Source organism: Tachyglossus aculeatus, chromosome 11, assembly GCF_015852505.1.
Source record: "Tachyglossus aculeatus isolate mTacAcu1 chromosome 11, mTacAcu1.pri, whole genome shotgun sequence".
Classification (NCBI taxonomy): Eukaryota; Metazoa; Chordata; class Mammalia; order Monotremata; family Tachyglossidae; genus Tachyglossus; species Tachyglossus aculeatus.
The window spans coordinates 41,010,564-41,023,872 of NC_052076.1; positions in this window are offsets into that span (position 1 = coordinate 41,010,564).

Below are 13,309 nucleotides of genomic sequence, written 5' to 3' on the forward strand. Positions count from 1 at the left end.
AATCCTGACTCTGCCACTTGTCTGTTGGGTGACGCTGGGCAAGTCACTTCACTTCTCTGTTCTTCAGTTACCTCATCTGTAAATTGGGGATTCAGACTGTGAGTCTGTGAGTCCCATGTGGGCCATGGACTGTATCCAACCTGACTATCTCATATCCACCCCACTGCTTAGAACAGTGCCTGCCGCATAGTAAACACTTAACAAATACCACTTAAAAACAACAAACAATGGGATATTTATTTGTAAAAGAGGCACAAAGGTTCCACATGACTTATGTCCCTTTGTTTTAGATCATTATATGCACTAGTCTAAAAGTCCCAAACTCTAGACTGTAAATTTCTTGTAGGCAGGGAATATGTCTAGAAACTCTATTGTGCTCTCCCAAGCACTTAGTATGGTGCTCTGCACACAGTAAGCACTCAAATACAACTGATTAGTTGATTGATCTAATGATTAGAGTGTGGGGATTGTGGGTGAGGGGAGGGGCTGGCAGGGTTAGAAAAAAGAGGAGAAGCAAAGTGATAACCCAGCTCTCCCCTGCACTTTTAGATGTTCATCCTCTCTGAGTTCCCAACCACCCTTGCTCTTCCCCCATCCCACCCCTCTGACACTCCTAAATTCCTCTGGGCCACCCCTCTCTCTAACCTTTCTGCCACCCCTGAGGCGGAGCCCCTGGGTAGATGTTGATTAGTTAGAAATTTCTGACATGAGCAAGAACTTCTAACAGCCAGTCAGCATCATCATTTTCATTCCTGCAATTTTCTAATAAATTGTCCCATGCCAGTGGACATTTTCTGCAGTGCTAATTATAAGTGAGGTTTTTGTTGTTTTATTTTTTTTATGTTGGTATTTGTTAAACGCTTACTATGTGCCAAGCACTGTTCTAAGCGCTGGGGTAGGTACAAGGTAATCAGGCTGTCCCACGTGGGGTTCACAGTCTTCATCCCCATTTTACAGATGAGGGACCTGAGGCCCAGAGAAGTGAAGTGACTTGCCCAAAGTCACACAGCTGACAAGTGGCGGAGCCGGGATTTGAACCCACGACCTCTGACTCCAAAGCCCGGGCTCTTTCCACTGAGCCATGCTGCTTCTCTTAAGCAGCGTGTTTCCTATGTGTTTCCATAAGTGTTTCCTATGTGCCAAGCACTAGACTAAGCACTGAGGTAGATACAGGAATATCAGGTTGGGGACATCCTTGACCCATGTGGGGCTCACAAAAGAGAGGACAGATATTTAATATCTGTTTTATAAATGAGGATACTAAGGCACAGAGGATTTAAGTCACTTGGCAAAGGACCCACAGCAAGCACATGGCAGAGCCAGGGTTACAACCCAGGTTATTCAATCAATCAATCAATCAATTGTATTTATTGAGCGCTTACTGTGTGCAGAGCACTGTACTAAGTGCTTGGGAAGTACAAGTTGGCAACATATAGAGACAGTCCCTACCCAACAGTGGGCTCACAGGCTCTTTTCCCTAGGCTACTCTGCTTCTCAAAATTGTTTTGACATTTTATTGGTTCACATTTCTGTGTGATAACTGATTGAAGGATAATATTCTATACCAATTTTTCTAATTTTACCTTGAGTTTCTTTCTATTGCAAAGAAAGTTAGTTTTCTCAGAAGTTCACGGTAAGTTTTCAAGGTTTCATATGCACTATTAAACTTAGAACATTTGAATTATTTTTTTTTTTCAGATCAGGTGAAGTGAATGTAGTTTGCTAAATTAGAGCATGACATAGAAATCACCATTTTTACTTTATCTGCAGATCCAAAAGATTATTTATATTGTCCAGCAACCAGAATTTATACTTTCCCATTTGGGCAGAATTGGAAGCTGAAAATAGGTAGTGGGTTGGATTTGGAATTCTTAGGTTCTAAGTTTGCCTTTTTAAAATTATCCCTTTATGCATTCACTTATATTAAATCTGATACATTTTATGAAGAGTGATCTCATATTTACTCATATATCCTTCTAGACTGTAAGCTCATTGTGGATGCGGAGTATGTCTGTAGTGTTACAACCCTGTAGTATTGCACTCTTCCAAGCACTTAGTACAGTGCTCTAAACATACTATTTGCTCAATAAATACCACCAGGGTGATGATGATGATATTTCCTTGGTTTGAATTAGCTATACAAAATTTCTAAAATTGTACAGTTGACAAATATCAAATGAGGGTACACGTGGGGGTATTTGTAGTGTCCTTGATTACTCTACCATCATTTCCTTTGCTTGGAGGTAGATGATTGAATCGATAGGAAAGTATAAACTTTCCTGAAGGCGAAGGTATATATCCCTGTCTCTTTGGAATGTTACATTGCACTTTCAGTTGCTATACTACTCAATGGGCATCCTTTTCCATGGAATTCTGACTTGGATATTGCCAGTTTTACCCCATTTTCTCTCTCTCTCTCTCACACACACACCACCCCCACCCCCATTCTGTGAAGTCAAAGTTTTGTTGGAACACAAGGTGAAACTGACATTTCTACTAAGGAGTAAATGTTTATTTTTCTGATTCTTCAGTTTAGTACATTTTATGGTGCTGATTGTATTGTACTGTGCAAGAAATTATGCTGTCCAATTCTGTTTTGTTAATCATTTTCTTTAAAACTTCCAGTCATGGTGCAAGTAAAATAACCAAAAAAAAATCTACAAATGATGTACTGCTAGCTAATATTGGAATGTATGATGCTGATTGAACATGATGGTGACTTTCAGTTTTATTTTTAGATGGAAGAAACTGTAATGACAGTGAAAACTCTGGAAAATGTTAAAATAAAACAGTGCTTTCTAAATACATTGGTGCTTCAAAAGGTTTCATGTTACAGAGGTCTGTATTTCAAGTTTTACTTGCTGTTAAGAAATTTACAGGCTTTATTTGTATTCAATAAAATGAAAATTTGCAGAATGTATCACAATTACTTTTAAACATTGTTTGTGAGGATACATATTTAAATTCACTTTAGGATAATTGAAGAATAAAGGAACTGAAAAACCATGTTTGCTTTATATTAGATTTAGACTCACCTATCCAGAATCTAGTATGCGTATTCCTGCCTTCCTTTATGAATTTTTTGTTTGTTGATTTGCTCAGATAGCTTCCTGTCCTCCCCCAAATCTGGTTTGTTGTAGGCATACAAAAGTTGCATGTTATTTTTGAAAAAGTAATTTAAGTATTACAGAACACTTGATGTTGCGGATTTGATAAATATGACACGACTCACAAACACAGAAAACAAATTTCGTTCTGTTTGCATTCTGAGGGTTGAGAAGGAGATGGGGTAGTTCATTCTGGCCTGGATCTTTGTTTGACCCACAATATTTTTACTCCTGAAGAATAAAAAGTGAGGTTCAGCTGTCTGTTGGGCCCTCTGGGAACTTAAGTCCACTGATTTGGAACTTGTTTGCATAGTCAATGTTCTTCTTTAAAAGAGGAAAAAAGAGGTCTCTTGGAAGAACTTTTGGAAAAAAAGAAAGTACAATATTGGCAGCTCTATAGGAAAAAAAAATCCAACAAAGAATGTATTGATATCAGCTCAGCGAAGGTGCAGAGAGAATTTTAATTAGATTTTCTTTACTTATTAAAAACAAACTGAGGTTGAGCCATTCCTTGACCAGCGCATGCCCTCTAAAAAGGACTTTGTTGCTTCAGTGCTTTTTTGAGAAGTAGCATGGTGTAATGGATAGAACATGGGGCCTGGGAGTTAGAATTCCTACTCTGCCACTTGTCTGCTACGTGACCTTGGGCAGGTCACTTCACTTTTCTGAACCTGTTACCTCATCTGTAAAATGCAGAGACTGTGAGGCCTATGTGGAACAGGGACTGTGTCCAACCCGATTTGCTTGTATCCACCCCAGAGCTTAGTACAGGGCCTGGTACATAGTAAGCACCTAATAAATACCATTATTCTTCTTATTATTGTTCACCCTTTGAGGACTGCACTTCAGGGTACTACAGGACTAGCCCTGCTTGCCACCCCACGCCTGTCCCCTCCACCATAGTCAACCCATGGGAAAGAAAGAGGCAGATAATCAAGCTGGACTGGATTTCCTGTTAGCTTGTTAATGGACAAATAAATGACTAGACTTTGCACTGCACAAGGCACCTTTCAGTCACTAATTTCACAATCCAGGCAACTCCCAGCCAGACAGGATGAACACTTCAGCTCTGCTCTGCGGGTGTGCTGGGTCACAGAATGATTGCAAAAGGCCATTCATTCAATCGTATTTATTGAGCACTATCCTGAGGCTTAGCACCGTACCGCTCCTGCTTTTACTACTCATCTGGGGCTCGACCTAGCTGACTAATGCAACTGTTTTTCCCCTCTCAAACCCACCTCCAAAGATTAGGTCTACAGAGAAGGACCTGAGTGATCCTGAGGCAGAGAGGAGCAAGCTGGGAGAGAACTGCTTCTCCAAACCCACCTTGACACACCTTGGCACCAAGGTGTGCAGTGCAGTTTGTCCTGTACTACACAGCTGAGCCAAAGCCAGGGTGCTGAGGCACTCCAGGTTGAATCAGAGGTGAAGGGCACAGCCCCTCAGAATAGCGTAAGGGATCCAGTTCACCTCCAGAATCCTTCAGGGTGTGCCCAGGGGCTTTCCAGAAAGGATGCTGATTGAAATTATGGTGAGGAGGGGATGAAACACACACACACACATATATATATATATATATATGTATATATATATGTATATGTGTGTGTGTGAAACGTACCTGAGAGAGCCTTTCAGCCAAGAAAACACACCTGTGTACTTTCTTGATGGGGGGGTGGCTTCTACAGGTAGCCTGATTAATTGCCTTCCCCAGAAACTCCCGTGTACCAATCCTTCTATCAGGAGTATTTATTGAGCACCTATGGGGTGCAAAGCTTTTTCCTAAGCATTTGAGAGAAACCAGTGAGGCAAAATTCTCACTCCCTTCTCCCAGGGAGCTTACAGTTTTACTGGAGAGTATCCTTAGTAGGAAAAGGCTGCAGACATGGATCATCCCTGGATAATAACTATGGCATTTGTTAAGCACTTACTATGTGCTAGGCACTGTACCAAGTGCTGGGGTGGATACAGGGGTGGATAAAGTTTGAGGATTTGATTCGGAGAGCGTTGCCATCTGAAGGGTTGCCATGGGACTCATGGAGTCATTGGTGCCTCTCTAGGGAGGTGTTACCGAGCGAAAAGTAGACAAAAATGTAACACCCACAATTTTCACTCCAAATATGAGAAATCTAAATGGCATAAACTACGAAAGGCTGCGTGTTTGCCAGCAAGCAGCACTGGGGAGATAGCAACTCTGCCCCCTTGGACCAGTGTTGCGGTTGAGCTCAGCACAACAGGGCTGACCAGGCCCATCTGCGGGACAGGGACAGTATTCAACCTGATTAGGTGGTAACTACCCCAGTGTTTAGAGCAGTGTTTGACACATAGTAAGCACTTAAAAATGCCATCATTTCAAATATATATATGTATATATACATATAAAATATGTATATATGATATATGTTTGGCACCTGATGAATGCTTAGTACCATAATCATGAGTAAATGTCAGAATGATATCTCTTTGTATATACATAAGTAAAAACAACGCCTTGAATTTGTATAGCACTTTTTTTTCCAAAGTGCTTTTTTTATGGTATTTGTTAAGTGCTTATTATGTGCCAGGCACTGTTCTAAGCACTGGAGTAGATGGAAGGTAATAACATTGGACACAGTCTGTGTCCGGCATGGGGCACCCAATCTTCATCCCCATTTTACAGATGAGGAAACTGAGGCCCAGAGAAGTGAAGTGACTTGCCTAAGGTCACACAGGAGACAAGTGGCAGGGGCAAGATTAGAACCCAGATCCTTCTGACTCCCAGGCCCAAACATCATCCACCAGGCCATGCTGCTTCCCTGTCTCACTGACTCACATGGAAATGGAGACCAGAGAGGTTAAGCATCCTGCCTAAGGTCACAGAGCAAACCAATGACAGGTAGTGCGAACATATGTGCAAGTTCTGAAAAAGACTAGAACGTTATGAGTTGCTGCAATATTTGAATCCGTATCAAATGGGCAGAGTATTGAACTAGGATACTACAAAAGAACCCTCTAGGATCTAAAGGAGTAAAATCAATACACACATGGGGTGTATATAATCAATCCACTTATGAGTATTTTATGAGTATGTTGATTATTTTCCAATCTGCATATCATTTTCCCTTTCTCTCAATGTGTAATCTCCCTACTTGAGGCTGACTAATGTGAATGAAGGCTGAATAGACAGTCAATTCTCCCACAATATGTTTTTTTTTTCCACTGCAGGTAATGGATAGAATGCTGTTGGGGAATTAGGAAACACTTGCCAACAATATGGGTCTATTTTCATAGAACACAATGCTATGTTGGAAGAAATGGTTGTAGGCATGCATGTGGCAGATTTTTCTGGGAATTTTCCATTAACGTGGGAGGGAAGTTGTCAAGGCCCTAACCCCTATGTTATTGGAGAACTGGGAGTAACTGGGCTTGCTGCTGAGGGCTTCCTGGGATCTTTTCTAGTACAACTCACTTACTTGAAGATGTGAATTTGCTTCCTAACATTCCCAAATGCTTCCAAACTAGATTCTACCAGTGCCTGGCTTTGGCCTGGTGTAAGTTAAGTCTCTTTAAAAACTCAGAAGGGAACCATCTAGAAAAGGACTGCTTAAGTTTGCTTATTGGTACCTAGTGGCCCAAAAGAGTTCAGACAGTTTTCAGGAGTGCACAGCTCACTTCCACATCTGAAATTTATGCCCTCATGAATTGATGTGAACCTTTAGTGAGTGCATGACTGTTATGGAAATAAGGAAGATCCAAAGCCTGCCATAAATGAATAGCTACCACCAAAAAGCTTCTGGCAGTTCCTACTGAATTAATCCACCATACTTTGGCACCCTGTGGCACGAGACGCACAAGGTACCTCCCAGACATTACACTTCCGCACGAGAACCAACGTCTTCCTGTTTGCTGAGTTTTCTTTGAAATTTCACACAGGCTGACGAGGTCTCCTAGAACAGGGTGGGTGGGCATGTTGAGGAGAGAGAGTGCTGCACACCTGTCTCTTAACTGGGCTAGAGCTATTTTGAAAGATTTGCTGCCAGGGTCCTTTGAGCAATTTCATTTTAAGGCTGTTCTACGTCACCTTGTTAGGTTATGTCAACAGTGAAGATTTCTGCTTCTCACAGCATCTGCAGGCTGAGCCAGTCTCTGCCCAGCATCTGTCCATCAGCGTCTTAGATGGTTGTTGGGCTTCAAGATAGATGGGAGAGAGTGCTGGATTGCTGCTCCATGGTGCAGTGGGATTTGAATTGGTCCCTGGCTGTGGGCGAGACAGGACTAGTCTGTTCTCTTCCAGGAACTGTTTGTCACCATAGGTGCTTTGGGTGGGTGTAATTGCAAAGGTTACACCCTCCAGGGGGAAATCACAACACACCCACTCCCCTCTTGTCTCCTCTATGTGGATGAACTTGCTCTTCACTCATCCTCTTGCCCCACCCTGACTATAGGAAGCTGACCTCTGTGGCAGTGAAGACAGGGGAGGGGAGAAGGCCACTGAAGGGAGAAAGACCTCTAAAGGGCCTCTGCCCTTTATTTTGATTGTTGCTTCCATTTCCACTGCCACTCTGCATCACTCATTCCTATTGTCACCCATCCCAGTCCTGACCCGCTGAGAGGAATAGCTTTCTAATCCAGGGTCTGCCACTTGTCTGCTGTGTGACCTTGGGCAAGTCGCTTAATTCTCTGTGCCTCAGTTGCCTATCCGTAAAATGGGGATTGAGACTGTGAGCCCCACATGGGACAACCTGATTACCTTGAATCTACACTAGTGTTTAGAACAGTGCTTGGCACATAGTAAGCGCTTAACAAATACAATTATTATTATTACTACTACTAATAATAAAAATAATAAAGGTGAGGAGTATCTAAACTCTTCCTTCTTCCTTCCTCCACTTACCCTCTGTCTCTGTCTCTCTCTCTCTTTTACATACAACAGTTACACACACACACACAACCCTGCACCCCCCCACACCCAAGTTTCTCCTTCTTCTCCTTGTTAAGCCATAAAATAATCAGTACATGGGGGGTTTTGTAACCCATCTATAACTCTAAAGCACCCAGCACTAGGATATCACGTTGGAATATTGGACAGTCTGCAAAACTGCGAGTATACACTCTACAGCAGGGATGCCTCCAGACAACAGCCTTATAACCTGTGGGTGAAGTTTTAGTCACCATTTCAGGATCTGCAACATTCTTACAAAGCTTACAATGCACACAAACAGTGTGCATTGATGTAGATAATTTATACCTGATTCAATAAGGCAGCTTTCTTACATAGAGAGGATCAGAAAACAGTGGACAGAGAAACGTGGGTGTCATTGTAATTGCAAAGGTTATTGTAATTGTAAAGTCATTGTAATGATGTAAACAACCAGCAGGTATTTCCAGATGGGATGGATAAGTTAAGATTGGACCATGCGCTTTAGCCCTCGCTACTGGCAACAGATTTGGAATCTAGTGATTAGTGAAATGTTTGAAGAAAATATTTTGCTTATTCTTCAATCAATCAATTAGAGAAGCAGCGTGGTTTAGTGGAAAGAGCACAGGCTTAGGAGTCAGAGGTCGTGGGTTCTAATCCCGGCTCTGCCACTTGTCAGCTGTGTGACTTTGGGCAAGTCACTTCACTTCTCAGTGCCCCAGTTACCTTATCTGTAAAATGGGGATTAAGACTGTGAACCCCAAGTGGGACAACCTGATTACCCTGTATCTGCCCCAGTGCTTAGAACAGTGCTCGGCACATAGTAAGCTTAATAAATACCAACATTATTATTATTATTGCTTGTGTTTCCTTTTGGAGTAACACTATGAATTGTGCAGTTAATGAATCCAAAGTCAGTCAGTCAATCATATTTATTGAGCACATACTGTGTGCAAAGCACTGTACCAAGTGCTTGGGAGAGTACAGTACAACAATAAACAGACACATTCCCTGTCCACAATGAGTTTACAGTGTAGCAGGGCTTTTGGCTACATCTTCTCCCCTGTAGCACCAATAACAGTGTTAACAGTATCTGTAGCAACGTGGCTCAGTGGAAAGAGCACGGGCTTTGGAGTCAGAGGTCATGGATTCAAATCCCAGCTCCGCCAATTGTCAGCTGTGTGACTTTGGGCAAGTCACTTAACTTCTCTAGGCCTCAGTTCCCTCCTCTGTAAAATGAGGATTAAGACTGTGAGCCCTCTGTGGGACAACCTGATCACCTCGTAATCTCCCCAGCGCTTAGAACAGTGCTTTGCACATAGTAAGCGCTTAATAAATACCATTATTATTATTAATTGAGCACCTTCACTATACAGAACACTAGGAGCTAAAGAATCACACAGGAGTATTAAACTTGATTTTTTATAGCATTTGTTAGTGCTTACTACATGCCAGGCACTGTTGCAACCACACTGGAGTAGATACAAGTTAATCAGGTTGGCCACAGTCCCTGTCCCACATGGGGCTCACAGTCTCAAATCCCCCTTTTACAGATGAGGTAACTGAGGCACAGAGAAGGGAAGTGACTTGCCCAAAATTAATTTATTCAATCGTATTTATTGAGCACTTACTGTGTGCAGAACACTGTACTAAGTGCTTGGAAAGTGCAATCCGGCAACAAATAGAGGCAATCCCTACCCAACAACTGGCTCACAGTCTAGAAGGGGGGAGACAGACAACAAAACAAAACAAAAGTAGACAGACAAGGTCACATAGCAGACAAGGGGTGGAGCTGGGATTAGAACCCAGGTCCTCTGATTCCTAGGCCCGAGCTCTATCCGCTAGGCCATGCTGCTTCTCTACTCACATTTACAATTTCATAGGGAAGACACAATGATAAAATTCAACAGCTATGCAATGGTTTAAAGAATGTGAAAATGGATGTAAATAACAAACAGGAGAGTATGTCTGCAACAGTGAAAGGTTAAATGCATTAGAGTACTAAAGTGACTGAGAAATGACCTACCTGGGATGATGGAGAAATTTATTCAGGAATTCCTTGGGAAAAAGGTGACCTTTTAAATGTGTTTTTTTTTTAAAACCACTAATCCAAGCACCTGAGGAATATGAATGTGCTCTTTTCTCTCATTCTCAAATTGCTTGACTTAATTTGTTGATCTGTTAACTACTAGCGGCCTAGCTCTGTAGAAAATTCAGTTGACTTTAGGTGTTGTCTAAAGCAAATGGATCCCTTGTACATGCTAGGAAAAGACAATAACAATTTTTCTTCCACATTTTCAAATTTCAAATCAAGTTCATAAACAGTAGTCTTGATTTTTCCACTGGGAATGAATGCAAGCAGCAGCAAGTGGCCTAAAGTAGCCTAAAACAAGATCCTGATGGCTTGGGAAGCTGGGCCAAAGTGTGGTTACACTGGTTCCCTTATGGGCTGAATGCCTTAGAGGGGAGACAAACATTCTAAAACACACAGTAAGTTAAACATAGATAGATAAACATATAGATGTCTAGTTGTCATAATTCGAAGAGGCACCATTGGTAGCGAAATTCAACTATGGTGTGTATGAGTGACTGAAAAGGTAATTATGAGTCCCGCAGTTTCAACCATAAGTGCAAGAAAAAGCTGTCCCTAGCTGCATTGCCATGTTTGGTATTAACAATGTCTGTCACTGTTTTCACCTTATTATGTGAAACTTTTCCTCAAGAATAATAATGATGTCATTTATTAAGCGCCTACTCTGTGCAAAGCACTGTTGTAAGCGCTGGGGAGGTTACAAGGTGATCAGGTTGACCCATGGAGGGCCCACAGTCTTCATCCCCATTTTACAGATGAGGTAACTGAGCCACAGAGGTTAAGTGACTAGCCCAAAGTCACACAGCTGACAATTGGCAGACCGGGATTTGAACCCACGACCTCGGCCTCCAAGGCCCGTGCTCTTTCCACTGAGTCAAGAAGCTTCCCATCTTCATGGTGTTGCACCATTCTGGTCTGTCCTCTGCAAATGACTCCCGATTTTCAGCTGGGACACAGATGAGGCTTTGTTTTACTATGTCCTTTAAACATTTCCTCTGTCCTTTCTACAATTAAATTTATTATTAATTTAAGAGCATCAGTTTGCAAAGCACGTCACGAAACATAAAAGATCTGGGAGGATAGAGCACTCACTGTAAAGTTACCTTGTAGTTAAAGAGCTCCACAAAGTGAGTGAATGAGTAGGTGAAAGAGAGTGTGTGTTATACATTACTACTTAATATCAAATAATTTCAAGAATATATTTGATTATAAGTGTTTCTTGCTTTTTGAAGAATCAAACTTCTGGGACAAAGAACAGAAATTAGGTTTCTTTTTTCTTTAATGGCATTTATTAAGCGCTTACTATGTGCAAAGCACTGTTCTAAGCGCTGCGGAGGATACAATGTAATCAGGTTGTCCCACGGGGGCTCAGTCTTCATCCCCATTTTACAGATGAGGTAACTGAGGCACAGAGAAGTTAAGTGACTTGCCCAAAGTCACACAGCTGACAATTGGCAGAGCCGGGATTTGAACCCATGACCTCTGACAGCACCTGTATATATGTTTCTACATATTTATTACTCAATTTATTTAGTTATTTATTTGACTTGTACATATCTATTCTATTTATTTTATTTTGTTAGTATATTTGGTTTTGTTCTGTCTCCCCTCTTAGACTGTGAGCCCACTGTTGGGTAGGGACTGTCTCTATATGTTGCCAACTTGTACTTCCCAAGCGCTTAGTACAGTGCTCTGCACACAGTAAGCGCTCAATAAATACGATTGATTGATTGATTGATTGACTCCAAAGCCCGTGCTCTGATCCATATACTTTGGGCTCCTCTGAAATAAATCAGCAACTTTTCCAGCTAAATGAAAATGAATGATTTGCTTGGTTCGGGAATGAATTTTATATTTCCAGAGTGCTAGATGTGGTGGTGTGAAACGTGCGCCTGTTACTAATTCTGGACTGTATTTTCTTCATGGGGGTCTCAGTTCTCTGCAGGTACAGAAGTGCTGGCCACCATTTCCAATTTGACTTAAATTGGAGTACGTAAATGACCCTTGGGGGTCAGCCCGGCTATTGTGCCCCGATGTCCGTGACTCAAAGTGACATCACACCCCACTTGGGAAGGGCATGCTGTGGACAGTATGTGTATACATACAGTATACATATGTATATATGTTTGTACATATTTATTACTCTATTTATTTATTAATTTTACTTGTACATATCTATTCTATTTATTTTATTTTGTTAGTATGTTTGGTTTTGTCCTCTGTCTCCCCCTTTTAGACTGTGAGCCCACTGTTGGGTAGGGACTGTCTCTATATGTTGCCAATTTGTACTTCCCAAGCGCTTAGTACAGTGCTCTGCACATAGTAAGTGCTCAATAAATACGATTGATGATGATGATGATGATGATGACAGTGGGGAGAGTGCTTGGCTTTCCTCTGTCTGTCCCAGAGGGGAAGCTTCCCTCCCCTTCCCTCTCTGCTGCAGAATCAACCGATCTTATTTATTGAGCGCTTACTGTGTGGTGAGTACTTTACCAAGTGCTAGGGAGAAAAGGACAATTAACAGAGTGGATTAGACACGTTCCCTGCAGAAGGCACTCTCCATGGGGTTTTGCCTTGTGTTATTTAACATTTGTTGTTCATCAAAATGCAATCATAACTGGGCTAAAAAAAGGGTCATTATCTTTTTTCCCCAAAGTAGGTTACCAAAATTTTTCTTCATTTACAACTGCTTTTCACCTCCATGGTTTTGCTCAAACTTAAATGACAGTATTCAAAATGCTAAACCACCGCTAGGTATAAAAGTCATACCTAACTAAATGGGGCTTCAGAAGGGCAGATAAAATATGAATAAGTGTGCTAACAGGATAATGTGAACTCTAAATATTACATTTATCTTTTTAATATTTTCCAACCAAGACAACACCAGGTAGTCTCTAAACTCTGAGGGGTGGCGAACGTGACCCAAACTGGGTCTTTTCCAGGGTCTCCTTTCCATGCTATTCTGAAAAGGGCTACAGTTTTCTTGAGGTAGATTTGGTTTGAGTTCAGGCTCCCAACATTTCCAGCAGTTTAAAGACAAAGCCAACATGCTGGATTCCTTGGGACCACTTCTTCACCATCCCTAAAAATCATAAAAATTCATACTATTAATAATGAGGTATATTGTAAGGGTCTACTGGGTGCCAAGCATGGTACCAAGCCCTGAGGTAATCAGGTCAGATACAGTCCCTGTCCCACAAGGGACTCACAATCTAA